The 14,195-nt window shown below is 38.4% G+C and overlaps 1 protein-coding gene across 7 annotated transcripts in view; it reads left to right on the top strand.

The window, feature by feature from the left end:
- The window catches only part of NCOA1 (nuclear receptor coactivator 1), a 216,426-nt gene that overhangs the window by 93,781 nt on the left and 108,450 nt on the right, over positions 1-14,195 (top strand). For 6 of the 7 annotated variants that reach the window (XM_019648257.1, XM_019648505.1, XM_019648602.1 and 3 more), the window contains one exon: positions 7,829-7,971. The exons of the other annotated variant lie outside the window; for it this stretch is intronic. The gene's annotated coding sequence lies outside the window, so the exon portion shown is untranslated. The remainder of the gene's footprint in view (positions 1-7,828; positions 7,972-14,195) is intronic. 7 annotated transcript variants of the gene reach the window in all.

Genomic DNA, 14,195 nt, shown 5'->3' with positions numbered 1-14,195 from the left:
TATGGTTGAATTTTCTTTTTTTTTAAGATTTTTTATTGGGGAATTGGAGGATGGGAACAGCGCTGGGGAATTGTGGCAAGGGGAACAGACAAGTTGCTGTCGTTTTGTTCTTCAGTCTAGTTGTGGAGGATGTTGCTTCACTGGCCCAAGTTGGCACCATCATTGCACTCTTCCTGGGCAAGGCAGATCAGTCGCCAGCTTCTGGACGGCCGCTCACTGCAGCTCCTGGCTGCTCACGCTGGCTGCCGGCGACATACGGTAGCCCATGGCAACCCACTGCCACAGGGGCTGCAGCCTACGCTGTCGCTGGCGACTCATGCAGCCCAGCTCCAGGTTAAGCTGCTGTTCAGCATCTTAGCTGTGGAGGGCAGTGTCACTGGCCCTCATATGTGGGATCCAAACCAGGGCCCTCTGGCATCCCAAGCCAGTTCTTAACCATCGCGCCACTTGGCCGGCCCAAGTTGCTGTCTTTTTTGTTCTTCAGTCTAGTTGTGGAGGACATTGCTTCACTAGCCCAAGTTGGCACCATCATTGTGTTCTTCCCGGGCAAGGCAGATCAGTCGCCAGCTTCTGGACGGCCGCTCACTGCAGCTCCTGGCTGCTCACGCTGGCTGCCGGCGACATACGGTAGCCCATGGCAACCCACTGCCACAGGGGCTGCAGCCTACGCTGTCGCTGGCGACTCATGCAGCCCAGCTCCAGGTTGAGCTGTTGTTCAGCATCTTAGCTGTGGAGGGCAGTGTCACTGGCCCTCATATGTGGGATCCGAACCGGTGCCCTCTGGCGTCCCAAGCCAGTTCTTAACCAACGCGCCACTCGGCTGGCCCTGAATTTTCTTTTCTTTATTTGCTTGTTTATATTTCGTATATTTCATACAATACACCTGTAAGACCAAACAATCTTATGTAAAGAAAACAGAACAAAGTCTGCATATGGAGTTCATTCTAAGTAGTCCCATCACTCAGTCCCCAAATTATGTACTTTTAAACAAAACTAACTCATGGTTTTGGAGATTTTCACAATTGATTTATTGATTCATTATTGATTTCACTACAGCCTTGGTGGCTGTAGGATTTTTAAGTCTTCCCATGTCTTCATGGTTAGTATTTTTTAAAAAAAAGAAAAGAAAATCTTTAAAAAAATAATTTTAGATTATTCAAAATATCGCTGACTTTTTGCAGTAGCGCTTTGTTCACTTAGCTTTTAGGAATATCCACATGTATAGATGATTCAGGCATCAAACTCCTGATGTGTTTGCTAAAGCTGAGAAGTAAATTTTCCTTGATGTTTGCAGTTAAGGTCTTTTTAATGTTTGAATTCATCCTTTTTCTGGGTTATTGTCCTCTTGGTCCCTGACTTTGGTCCCTGATTTACCTGACTTTAGGAGGCTTGAGCCTTTTTCCTTTGTCCCTTCTACCCCATAGGTTACCGGGATCGATATAGGCCCCCTGGAGTATCTGGCAGCTTCACTTCTTACTTTTCAATCTGTTCTCTTGATTTGTTTTCATTCTTGACATTAGTGGTTTTCCCTTGTTCTTTATGGGGTATTCAACATTGAAAAGGGTAAGTTTTATATTTTATTGAGCAGTTTTAAATGCTGTAGAACAGAAATGTTTTAACATCTCCAGTCTAGCATATTTCAGGGAATGGAAATCCTCTTGGAAAATTTTCAAAGGAATAGATTTGAGAGCCAAACCAGCCCCACAGATCAGAATCTCTAGGATGCAGGGACTGTGGGTGTATTTAAAAGCTTCTTAGGTAGTTCTGATGCACTGTATGGTTTGAGAACCACTAGCATAAAAAAATTGAACAACTTCTTTGTGTAAACTTAAATAACTAAATATTAGTAGCTAATGTTTATTGAAGATAAGGTAATATACATAGTAGGCATACAGTATTCCTAGCTATTAGTATTATTATTATGTGCTGGGCTCTATTTTAAATCCTTCATATATATTTTCATTTATTCCTCATAACCCTATAGCTACTACTACCACCCCCATTTTATAAACGAGTAAATTGAAGCACAAATTAAATTATCCAAGATTACTCAGCTTGTAGGCAGCACAACTGATATATGAATCCAGATAGTCAATCTAATTCCAGAGCTTAACCCACCACCTTTACAGTCTTCCACATTCTTCACAAACACTTTATTGATTCCCAGAAGGGACTAACACTCCAGAATATAGGCAGAAAAATATGTTTGAGTCATTACATATTCCATATAGGTATTGGAGAGGTAGAATAGTACAGTAGAAACACCTTGACTTTCAGTGAGACATACAGGCATAATCTTTCCTCAGCTGTGTAGCTATGAGAAAGTAATTTATTTTTTCTGAGCTGTTATTTTCTCATTGGTAAAGAAGGATAAGTATTTTTATTTTATAGAAATTTTGAAGAAATAAAATTAAATGGAACCTGTAATATATTGCTTAACACACGAGGATGGATGGTCAGTATCAGGATTCAAGGTATCCTCTAAAACAGCTGTTCTCAACCTGTGGGTCACGACCCCTTTGGGGGTCGAACGACCCTTTCACAGGGGTCGCCTAAGATGGTCTTAAGAACTGAGACACCGCTCCTCTATCTGTCTCCATGTTTCAAAGACAAAATTTCATTTATTTGTAATTAGAAATAAATATTTCACAATATATAATTACATATGGTTTTTGTGATTAATCACTATGATTTAATTATGTTCAATTTGTAACAATGAACATACATCCTGCATATCAGCTATTTACATTATGATAAATAACAGTAGCAAAATTACAGTTATAGAGTAGCAACGAAAATAATTTTATGGTTGGGAGTCACCACAACATGAGGAACTGTATTAAAGGGTCGTGGCATTAGGAAGGTTGAGACCCATTGCTCTAAGAGAATTATGTTGACTTGCATACAGGAGATTGTAGTAAGCCTTAGGCTCTAGGATGACGCTGGTAGAGCAGTTGATAATACTGGTGGGACCATACTGACTGTCTCTTGAGAATATATTAATTGCTAAGCACTGCCCTAGCTCTGGAGATACAGTAGTAAGATACAGCCTTCCTATATAAGATACAGCCTTATAGTCCACTTGGGGGATCCAGACAGATATATAGACAAATACTTTGCTAGATGCTATAAATGGGGTGCTACTAGATGCATAGGATGCTATGGAGACACATAGGAGGGTTACTCAGCCAAACCATAGCAGATGAGGAATGGCTTCCCAGAGGAAGGAGAATAAAGTGATGTGACAGATTGGAGTAGTAAGTCCAGGCAAGAGGGAAAACAAAGGCTGGTAGAAATTTGTCATTACTACAAAGGTGTCCTAATTCATTAATGAAAATGTCAAGGATACTAGGAAAGTATGTTTTTTTATCAGATATTAATATTTAATATCTGAAATATTAAAAGACTACTTTTAGGTTTAGGCTTTACTACAGCAGACAGTTTTTAAAAGTAAAATAAAAATGGCACTATTTGTATACAATATTAAATTTTCTATCAATAGCACTTTCTGAGGTCTTATATAGTACACAATCTACATGCTCATTATTCAGTGCTATTGTCACATTAGGTTATAGGAATACTTCTGAGAGAGCGAGGGGAGCACAGGAGCTGACTGCAGAGGATGATAGTGATGATTTGTGTGTTGGGGTGAATATCTGTTTGCACATTTCCTTGTCTCTCATCATCCTTATTCATGTGATGGAAAGTTATTTGTTTGAGTGGCTCATTTAGTATATAGAGTTTTAATTTAATATAGTACATACTCTGGTATGGATTTGATATTAATCAACAATATTGTGTGTATAGGAGCTGAAATTCTTTTTCATCTTTTCTAGTACCCCTTCCCAATAAAATAACATACTTAAAATGTGCAAGGGAAAGACCACTCCTTTGGCAAAACTGGGGTAAGGAAAAGAGAATGATTAAAGAATTCCTTGGGAGGGAAGGAATGTGGGTCTAGAAGAAAGAAGAGGATGTTGAAACAGGCAGTGGTAATGGATGAAATGATAGGGACTAGAGGAATAATGAATGATGTAGGTCTTTAAAAATACCCCTACGGTAAGCAGCATCTCTGCATGTTCTAGCAGCTAGACGAATGTGACTTGATGTGAGAGTATACGTGGCTCTCCTACAGCTCAACTTGTATATCCAGATGAGGCTCACTCTAAGTCCTGTGGTGTTTTGCAAGAGCAGCCACCAACTAGAGCTTGGGAAAGTGGAGCAACTGGTATGAGTATTTGGAAACACTGGAAACCAGTTGTTGAGGGACTAAAGCCCTTAATCCCTGAGGGGTAAGCAGAGAGTAGAAGGAGGAAGGGGAAAATGAAATCAAGTTTGTAAAACTCAGCTCTGGAAAAGATACTTAGGAGAGTTTGTAAAATGAGGTTGAAATTGTGAACGTGTTTACAGTGATAATAATCTTAGAATAGGACTAGCCTAAACCTTGAAGGGAGAAAAACAATTTTAGGCCACCCCCCAAAAAATTTTTTTATAGTGCTGGCCCATAAACTTACAGAGATGTCTTTGATGTTGAGTCTTTATGACATGAAGTTGGGGGAGGGTGGTAGACACACTGAGAGCATAAAATCATATAGGTTCAATAATTGTGGTGGTGGTGGATTATGTTGAATTCCTGGTGTCTTGGGGGGTAAGTATTTGTGCCTCATTGGAGTTTATTATAGCAAGGACTCTTGACTGCTTTTGGGCATTTTTCTAAGAGTTCGTTGTTTTAAAGGGATAGTGATTGTTTGGGCAGGTTCAAAATAACTCTTGAAAGTACACGTTATGATCTCTATACCCTCAACTTTTGCTGGTTTCCTCCTCTTACCTGTATTCATTTTCCCTGTCTTTTTTAAAACTTGATCTTCCAGCTTTAACTGTCCTCTTCTTTAAACATTGGATTGTTTCCATAGTAATCCGTTCTTCTCTCGTCACACTTTTCCCTTGTCACGTCACCCATTCCACTACCATCAATAGCTCAGTGATTCCAAAAACTTTTATATCCCACTCCTTTGGAAGTCAACTAGATTTATCTTCTTGGATGTCATATTCATAATTAATGCATACATAACTGAATTCATTAGCCTCTCCCTCAGATATCTCTTATCTCCTATAAACTCAGTCTTGACTAAATGGCATTACTCTCCATCCAGTCTCCCATGCCAGGAAACTTGGTGTTTGTAGGAGCTTATTCAGAGAATATAATCCTGAATGTAAACAAAGTTTCAGCCAGAAAGATGCATCATCATAGTATTGTTTTTATAGCGAAAAATTAGAACCAATCTAAAGCCCTGTACCACTGCCATGCTTAACTGTGATACATACACACACACACAGAGAAATAGCTTACAGACTATTGTAGAATATTTAAGAACATGAGAAGTTACAGATATAAATTTAGTGAAACAAGGTGCTCTTAAACAATATGTGCACTATGATACCATTATCGTTAAAACAAAACTATGTATGTACCTATATTTATAGAATACATATACAAATCTTTACATTAATTCAAGATGGAACAGTTATAGATGATTTTTTAAATTTGCCTGTATTTTCTAGGCACGTAGTGAACATGAACTACGTTTGTAATTTGCAGACACAGACAGCGTGGCCCCTTTTTTACCCCCACTTCTTACTGATTTAGTCCAATGTCTCATTCGCCCTAACTGTTGCTGCATGAGTCCATCTGCTCACTCTATTGGAATTAGACTATGACAGCAAACTTTTTGCCTCCATTGCTCATCTGCCAAAGCTATCTTCCTAAAAACCTTAGCTGGTTGGGTTCTTCCCTTGCTTAACCTTTCCAGTTTAACTAGAGCTAAATGTTAGGTCTCCAAAACCATCAAGAATAAATTTTGAATGTTTTCCTTTGTTACGATTTGGTCTGAAGACCTTCAGCCAACTGGAATTAGCCAACTCAAGATTTAATAAAACATCTTTTCCTAACCCTAACCAAGTCACTGTTGGCCAGAGCACAGATAGTTACGCCAGATTTAGCGGGTGGGGAAGAGAGGAAGAAAGGGAGAAAGTGGGAGAGAAAATGTGAATTGAACTCAGGCATTTGCACGTCTTTGCTCTTTGCTTGTCCCTTCTGTTCTGCCTCTGCAACCTGTCACACTTTGCCCTTGTTGGGTGTTTTTTGTTTGTTTGTTTCTATTCAAGGGACAATTTATTGGTTTTCTCGAGTATTAAGCCAGTAAGAACAAATAGCCAAATAATGGAAATCCATCAGTTTTACTGCCAATTATTATACCAGCAGATCCTATTAGGAGTATTTATTGAAGCATGTCATGCTAATAGTCCCAGAGTGTAATTATACTTGCAGATTTTCCTGGCTTTCCGGGAGTTTGTAACATGTTCCAGATGGTTAAATAGGAAAGAGTAGACATTTTGTACTGTCTTTTCAATTATGATTAAGAATTTGATGTTACTTACTACTTATGTTACCATTATTGCTTTTGTTAGATTAAAACATGAGAAGAATTTAAACAAAATAATGTGGGTTTTGTTTTTTGGGGTTTTTTTTTGTCTTTTTTCTCTTCTACTGTGGTCAACAATTAATAGGACCTTTCATAGATTCTTTTCTCCTGTTAAATCGTTTAATTGCTTTAATTTAAGCATCATTAAAATGAGATAATTGCATTTTAAGTAGTAATTCTTTTATGAATGTAGTCCTTAATTTATTCTTAGAAAGTATTCACTTGGGTTTGTTTTAGACGTAAAATTACATGGTGAGCCTTCTTGAAAAAACTTAACACAAGACTGAAAACAAAAAAATTTCCAAACTGTTAAAGGTTTTTTGACCTTTTTCCACAAACTAATATGACTTTCGATTCAAAACCAGTGGGACATATAATTCAGATTTTGCCAATAGTAGTAGCGATGATTTTTCATTCATCTACTCATATTCTCATCTACCCTTTTTTTTTTTTAAGATTTTTTATTAGGGATTTGGGGGAGGGGAACAGGCAAGTTGCTGTCCTTTTGTTCTTCAGTCTAGTTGTGGAGGACGTTGCTTCATTGGCCCATGTTGATATTATCATTGCGCTCTTCCCAGGTGAGGCAGATGGGTCGCTTTACAGCGGCTCACGGCAGCTCACGAAAGCATACGCTTGCTGCTGGCCAGCCCCACTGCAGCCCACGCCATTGCCAGCAACTCACGGCAGCCCAGCTCCAAGTCGAACTGTTGTTCACCATCTTAGCTGTAGAGGGCAGTGGCACTGGCCCTCATGTGGGATCCGAACTGGGGCCCTGCTGCTCAGAGCTGGTGTCCCAAGCCAACTCTTAACCAACGCGCCACTCGACTGGTGCTCATCTACCCTTAACTGACCATCCAGCTACTCTAATTTGAAAAGCAATTTACTAAAGATTAGGCATATAGCCTGTGAACTCAGATAGAACATTTCCTGGATCATAGGGGTCTAGATCCATAAACCTTGGCTTCATTATGACCTTGTATTAACCAGTTTGCTAACTCATTACTTGATGTGAAGAAATATGTTGTTTTTCAGTGTGAAAGAGAACATTCAGTAATCCAGTTTACCACCTGCATATATTTTCATAATGTAATTATCATGAGAGGGAGGACAAATTGGTCTTGATCCTTCGGCTACCATTGTCTGTCCTTGAAGCTCTCTTCAAGACTTCTTACATACAAGAAAACAAGCAAAAAACATTAAAAAAATGCCAAAGTTATATTTCTGGTGATGAATAATGTAGAGTATTCCTAAAGATTTTGTTGGGATGAAGGGAGTAGTTTACATTCTATATCACCCAGCAAGATTTACTTCCTATAAATTGACTATAAATATCTGTTTATTTTCAGACCTTCCTCTTCCTCATTAAGCTGCTGTGTCTCCACCTCTTCTTGACCTTCTGTCCTTCAAACAACCTTCCTTGTGAGCCTCTTCAAACTCCTCAGTGCTTCTTCCTCAGACCCAGTCTACAAATTCTATACAGCTTTTCCAGGTAAAATTCTTAACTTCTTTATGAAAAATTTTAGAATTCCTTTCAGCAATATCAAAGATAGCCTAAACTAAGACTAAGAAAAGCATGTCTTTGGGGAGATTCCTTTTATCTTGTGATAATAAACTGGTATTGAATTGGGATTTTTATTTTCGTGACTATTGCCAGATTTTATATAATTTGGTTGGTTGGGCATGTGCAACAAATGTCATGATCAAATTATACTAACTGTTCAATATTATTCTATCTGGAATTTTAGAAAATAATAGAGACAAATTTAATTTTTATTCTTGTGTGTGTGTTTTAAAATGTTTCATATATTTGCTTGTCTCATATATAAAAAAATTTTTATACAAAAAATGTTAAGATGGGATTAATTTTTAAAAGAATGATTTATACTAGGATTCCATTGAATGAAATAGTTTTATATCTAAAGAATATTTCATTATAAAATTCAGTATATGGAAGACCTTTCCAGGCATATCTATATAAGAGTTATATATGATGAAATTTAAACTAATTAGGGAAAAAAACCTCTCAGGGTTAGTGGTAAGAGATGATAACAGGATATTTGAATAGCAATTCTACTTTGAATTCATGAGACCATCTTTCATGTCATAACTAAGCTGGAACTTTTCCTTAGCCCTTCTTTACAGTAGCCCAGCCTCTATCTCTTTTACCCATGCCACTTCATCATGAGGTGGAAAGAGTTGTTCTTGTGATTCCCATAATCTTGGAGGCAGGGAGGATTTATTTATCCCTGACCCTTTTCCTGGAATATGACATTTTAAACACTCTTGTCTTCTGGAAACATTTAGAAAATTGCAATAATGGTACTTAGCTCTCATCTTTCCTAAGGTTTCCTTTGTCCTCTTAATATGCGTCTGATATATTTAAAGTCTCTTTAGATTTGTTTTCCCTTTGAATCACAGCATCCCAGTGTTTAATTGAACATGAGTACTGTATATAGATTCAGATTTCATTTGTGTGTTGTGTGTTCAGGCCGATTTCTAAGCATAGATCATGAATTTGCATTCCCCATAGGTCTAATTTGTTACTGACTTCTGTATTCCTGTATTTTAGGAGACTGTGTTAGGAATTAGTACACACCTTTGTCTCATTTCCCCAAACCTAATGTTTGACCTTACTCTGTTAGCAGACTGTCAGGTTCTGTTCACAGCATGATACGTGCATGGTAGTACTAGTGACACCTTTGGTCTCCATGTATTTTGACCCCATAACTGTGTGAGAAGAAAATGCTCAGCCACTCCTAGGCAGTCAGGCTGAATCAACTTAACTGTCGAGCAAAGTGAATGACGATGATAGGAGAGGGAGAACCATATAGCAGTTTGACATTTTAGTGCACATTATCCCCCACCTGCCAGTTTCATAGCCAGTCAGTATACTAGAATTTCACCCAAATAAGAATTAATTTTCTTTCCTCCTGGGGAGGGGTAGGAGTAGCTGCAACGGTAAAAGCTCCTGATCCTCCTATACCAGGGTTTCTCAGCCTCCGCACTGTTGACATTTTGGGTGAGATAATTTTTTGTTGTGGGGGTCGTCCTGTGCATTATAGGATGTTCAAGAGCTTCTCTGACCCCAACCCATTAGATACCAGTAGCACTCCCCACCCTGAGTTGTGACAACCAAAAATGTCTCCAAGCATTGCTAAGTGTTCCCTGGAGGGTACGATAAGTCCCGGTTGAGAGTTGCTGCTCTACACTTAATGCATTTTTTATTATATGGTGAGGACAAGATCTTAGAAGGTGGATTGCTTTTTAGGTATATTTTGATTATTTTGGTAAGTCCAGAAAGGTGATACCAATTTACATTCCTAACAATGATATGGGACATTGCATATTTTTCTAAACCCTCATCAGTGCTGGATTTTAGCCATTTTCTTAATCTTTTATCAGTCTGATAGATGAGAAATTACTTTGCCTTAATTTTAAAGTAATTTAAATAATTTTTAATTAGGTTGGATATATTTTTATTTTTATTATACAACTGCATGTCAACTTATGCACATTGCTTATTTTTTTATTTGCCCATTTTTCTGGAGATACTAACTTAATTGTGAGATTATGAGATTGTTTTTCATTGTTAGGAATTTTTCATTGTTTCGTGATCAAAATTATCTTTTTTTTTTAAGATTTTATTGGGGAATTGGGGAAGGGGAACAGACAAGTTGCTGTCCTTTTGTTCTTCAGTCTAGTTGTGGAAGACATCGCTTCACTGGCCCATGTTAGTATTATCATTGTGCTCTTCCCGGCTGAGGCAGATTGCTCGCCAGCCATTAGATGGCCGCTCATTGCAGTTCACACCGGCTGCCAGCTGCTCATGCTGGCTGCTGGTCACTCATGGTAGCTCACAGCAGCCCACTGCCACCCCAAGCAGCCTACGCCATTGCCCGCGACTCACAGCAACCCAGCTCCAGGTCGAACTGTTGTCCACCATCTTAGCTGTAGAAGGCGCAGCGTCACTGGCTCTCATGTGAGATCCGTACCAGTGGCCCTGTTGCTCAGAGCTGGCATCCCAAGCCAACTCTTAACAAACACTCTACTTGGTGGCCTGTCACTTTTTATTTATGGTTTCTGGTTTAAATTTATAATTAGTTTAATGCCCATGTCTTTCCTCGTAGATTGAATTTATTGAGGTGTCATATATAAGATACTCGATAGATTTTTAAATTAAATTGAATGTAGAAGAACACTGGTACTTCTCCAGGGAAAGAGAGAATGTGCATGTGAGTGCATGTGTTCATGTGTGCATGGATATGTTTGTGTGTGTTTACCTGGGCACTGAAGAAAAGAGGGCTAAAGACTGCGCTGGAGGTATGTCCGCATTTACCAGACATTGGAAGGATACTGAGAAGAAGCTGAGGGCAGCTGGTGGAGAACCGTTTCTCAGAATGCATCCAAAAGCTCAAAGAGAATGTTGGCTTTAGGATTTGCAGAGGGTTCACCTCAAATCTTCCAGGTCCCATTCTATAAGGTCAAACAAGTGACAAGGGTTCAGAGGGTTAGAAGGAGTTAAAGGCGACAATTCAGAAAAGTGAGGCTTAAACTTCAGAGCAGAGTCTAAGTAACATAGGATTTGGGAGATCTAGGTGTACGTTGGTGGGAGAGCCCAGCTTATATGGATTATGTATTGAACATTCTTGCTTTTTCCATTTTTACCAAGGAATTTCTGTTCTTTAGTGTTTCTGGATGTCATCTTATTTTACTATTCTAGACTCTGAATCTCTGTCTTTTTCTTTGAAAAGACCTTTGCCCTTTGCCCTCTTCCTTAAAACGAAGAAAGGGATGGTAAGAAGTATGTATCTGGAGCAGAAATTCTCAAAATATGGTCTGTGGACTCCTGAGGGTGATCTGTATTAGTCCACTTGGGCTGCCATAACAGAACACCACAAACTTGGTGGCTTAAACAACAGAAATTTATTTCCTCAGTGTTCTGGGTACTGGAAGTTCAATATTAAGGTGCTGGCAGGGTTGGTTTCTGATGAAGCCTTTCTTCCTGGCTTGAGAAAGCCCACCTTTTTGCTGTGTCTTCATGTGGCCTTTAATCTGTGAGTGCATACTCCTGGTGTCTGTCCTCTTCTCATAAGGAAACTAAGCCTGTTGGTTTAAGGCCCAACCTTTATGATCTCTTTTAACTTTAATTATCTCTTTAAAGGCCCTATAGCCAAATAAAGTCAGTTGGATGTTAGGGCATCCAACATACAAATTTTTGGGGGGATGGGGGACATAATTCAATCCCTAACAAAGTCTCCAAGACCTTTTCTTGGGGTTCACAACATCAAAATTGAACCTAGAAAACTAGGAAAATGGTTGTATGATTGCGAGGAATAGCAGTGTATTTAGTAGTGACTTTGATAGTAATGAGCATTTTCTTTTTGACCCATCACATTTTGGGTGTCGCCTGGCTATGAAGAGGTTCTTTCTGCCAGGTTTTTATTACACATATACTATGAAACTATTCATTTCTGAAATAATTTTGGAGTCAAGTTTTTAGCATAGGTAGTCGCAGCTCAGTTGTTACCCTCACTTAGAAACTCTAACTGATCACTCAATCAAAAGTAGCTTCTCTAGTAACTCTCTACCTCAAGTTGCCCAGTTTTACTTACTCACCCTTTCCTCCTATTTGAATGTGAGCTTCAAAGGCTAGGAACTTGATCTGTCACTCCCTGCTGCACCTCAGCACCTGGTTCTGTGTTTACCGCACATTGAGCTCTTAAATATTTGAGGATTGAATGACTCTGCTTATTACAAAAGAAATGATATGTACTGAGTAAAAAAAATGAAAAGAAAATGTTTTGTAATTTGATTTTAAAGTGCCTGACTCATGTTTATTACCTATATTTTGAAGTTATAAGGCTAGGCCCCTCGTTATCGTCTTACACCCCCTCAAGATACTGTGCATGTCACTCTATGGAAAGCGGTAGTTAAATGTAACCATAGATTAATTAGCACATCTCATTACTTGATTATAACTTTACATCGAAAAATGGAATTACCTATAAAACCTCTAAGTACATATGTTGGTCACGTCTCCATTTTAAAGGTAATATGTAATAATTTAGAAATATCATAAAAAGAAATAGAAATATCTAGATACAAATAGTTTTATCAATTTACTTTAGTGAGTATCTATTCTTTGCTACCCTTGAAGGGACAAAGAGGTAGTAATACAGTCTTTGTCAGTTGACAAGTGTGTTGAGTAGATAGAGCTGCATGTAGAAAAATGTGTCGCCCAAACACTCATCTGATAAAGTCTATGCCAATTTTAACTGTACCTACAGTGATAGATCACCTTTTGCTTTGCTTTGGACCTTAGTAAAATGCCATCTTTTAACACATGTAAAACCTGTATTGGGAATTAAAATCCTATCTGAGCATCCTGATACAATGTTTTGGAGATTTAGAACAGCTTAGCTTTGATAGTCCTCAACAGCTGCCTTCCTTATTTAGTAGAGTTGCTCTTTAGGAAAGAACTAACCACTTGTAGTTTAGGTGTTACGTTTCATTTTTAGCTCTTTGAATGTGGACGGTCTCCAACACCCTAGTGTTTTCTCTTGCCTTGTGGCAAAAACAGAGAGATAAATTATATTGCAGAACATTGCCACTGAAATGGGCTTTCTCCAATTACTAGAGGCTAATTTGGCACTTATACTACTTTCAGCTTTCTTTCCTTCCTGTGTCCTCACCTTCAAACTTATGCCTGATTCTTATATAATAATAATCTGGTATGCCCCACCCCCATGCCGTTGATACTGCTCTTTGATTTGTTTAGAAAGATTTGTAATGTCCTTTGACCAGTTTAATGATCCTCATTCTCTTTGAGCTTTTCCCTACATTATTATTGCTCAATTAGAACAGGTTCATTAATTCCACAAATTAACCTTTTAAAATGTCGTGTACCTATTCTTTCCCAGTAAAAAACCATTCACCTGAAAATTTACCATCTAGTGAGGGAGTTGGGCAATAAACACAAAATCACACAAACAAATGTGTAATCAAAATTGTGGGAAATGCTAAGAAGAAAAAGTAGAAAGTGCCATGAAAATATAATGGAGGGCTGATTTAGATTACCGGGGATAAGAGAAATAGAATTTTAGCTAAAGCTTGAACAACAAATAGGAATTGGGCAAGTGAAAAAGATAGGGGGATTATTCACAGCAGAGAATATATTATAGTGAAGGCCTGGGAGTGGGGAAAAAGGATTGGGGAATAAGGAGGAACTGAGGAAAGATGAGTATGGCTAAAGCATAGTATGCCATGGGTAGAGTGGCTGTGTGGTGAGTTTTGGATTTTGTTATCAGTGAGATAAAAACACATGGAAGGGTATAAACAGGAATAGGGTGTTGGATTTATATATCTGCGGATTGAGATTTAGTTTTGAAATAGACTGGATGGGGCCTGGTGATTGAATATATAGGGTGTGAGAGTGGAAAAGATTTCAAGTGTGATATCTGGATTAGCAGCAATTGGATGAGTATGAAGGTGCCCCCCCCCCATTTTTTAAATAGGGAAGAGTCAAGGAAAAGGAAACTAGAGGAGTTTAGCTTGGAGCTCCTTAATAAACAGTCAGATACTTGCAGGTGTGGAGCTTAGAATACAGCATAAAAATAGTAGGAGCATTCTTTTGAGAATAACTTGTCTCCAAAATAGATGTGTTTATACTACATCCAGAATTAGTAGTATTGTGTTTATCTCTTTAATGTAAAT

This window comes from Hipposideros armiger, unplaced genomic scaffold (genome assembly GCF_001890085.2).
Source record: "Hipposideros armiger isolate ML-2016 unplaced genomic scaffold, ASM189008v1 scaffold_0, whole genome shotgun sequence".
Lineage (NCBI taxonomy): Eukaryota > Metazoa > Chordata > Mammalia > Chiroptera > Hipposideridae > Hipposideros > Hipposideros armiger.
Note: the sequence above shows the minus strand (reverse complement) of the source record. Positions and strands in the feature narration are given on the sequence as shown.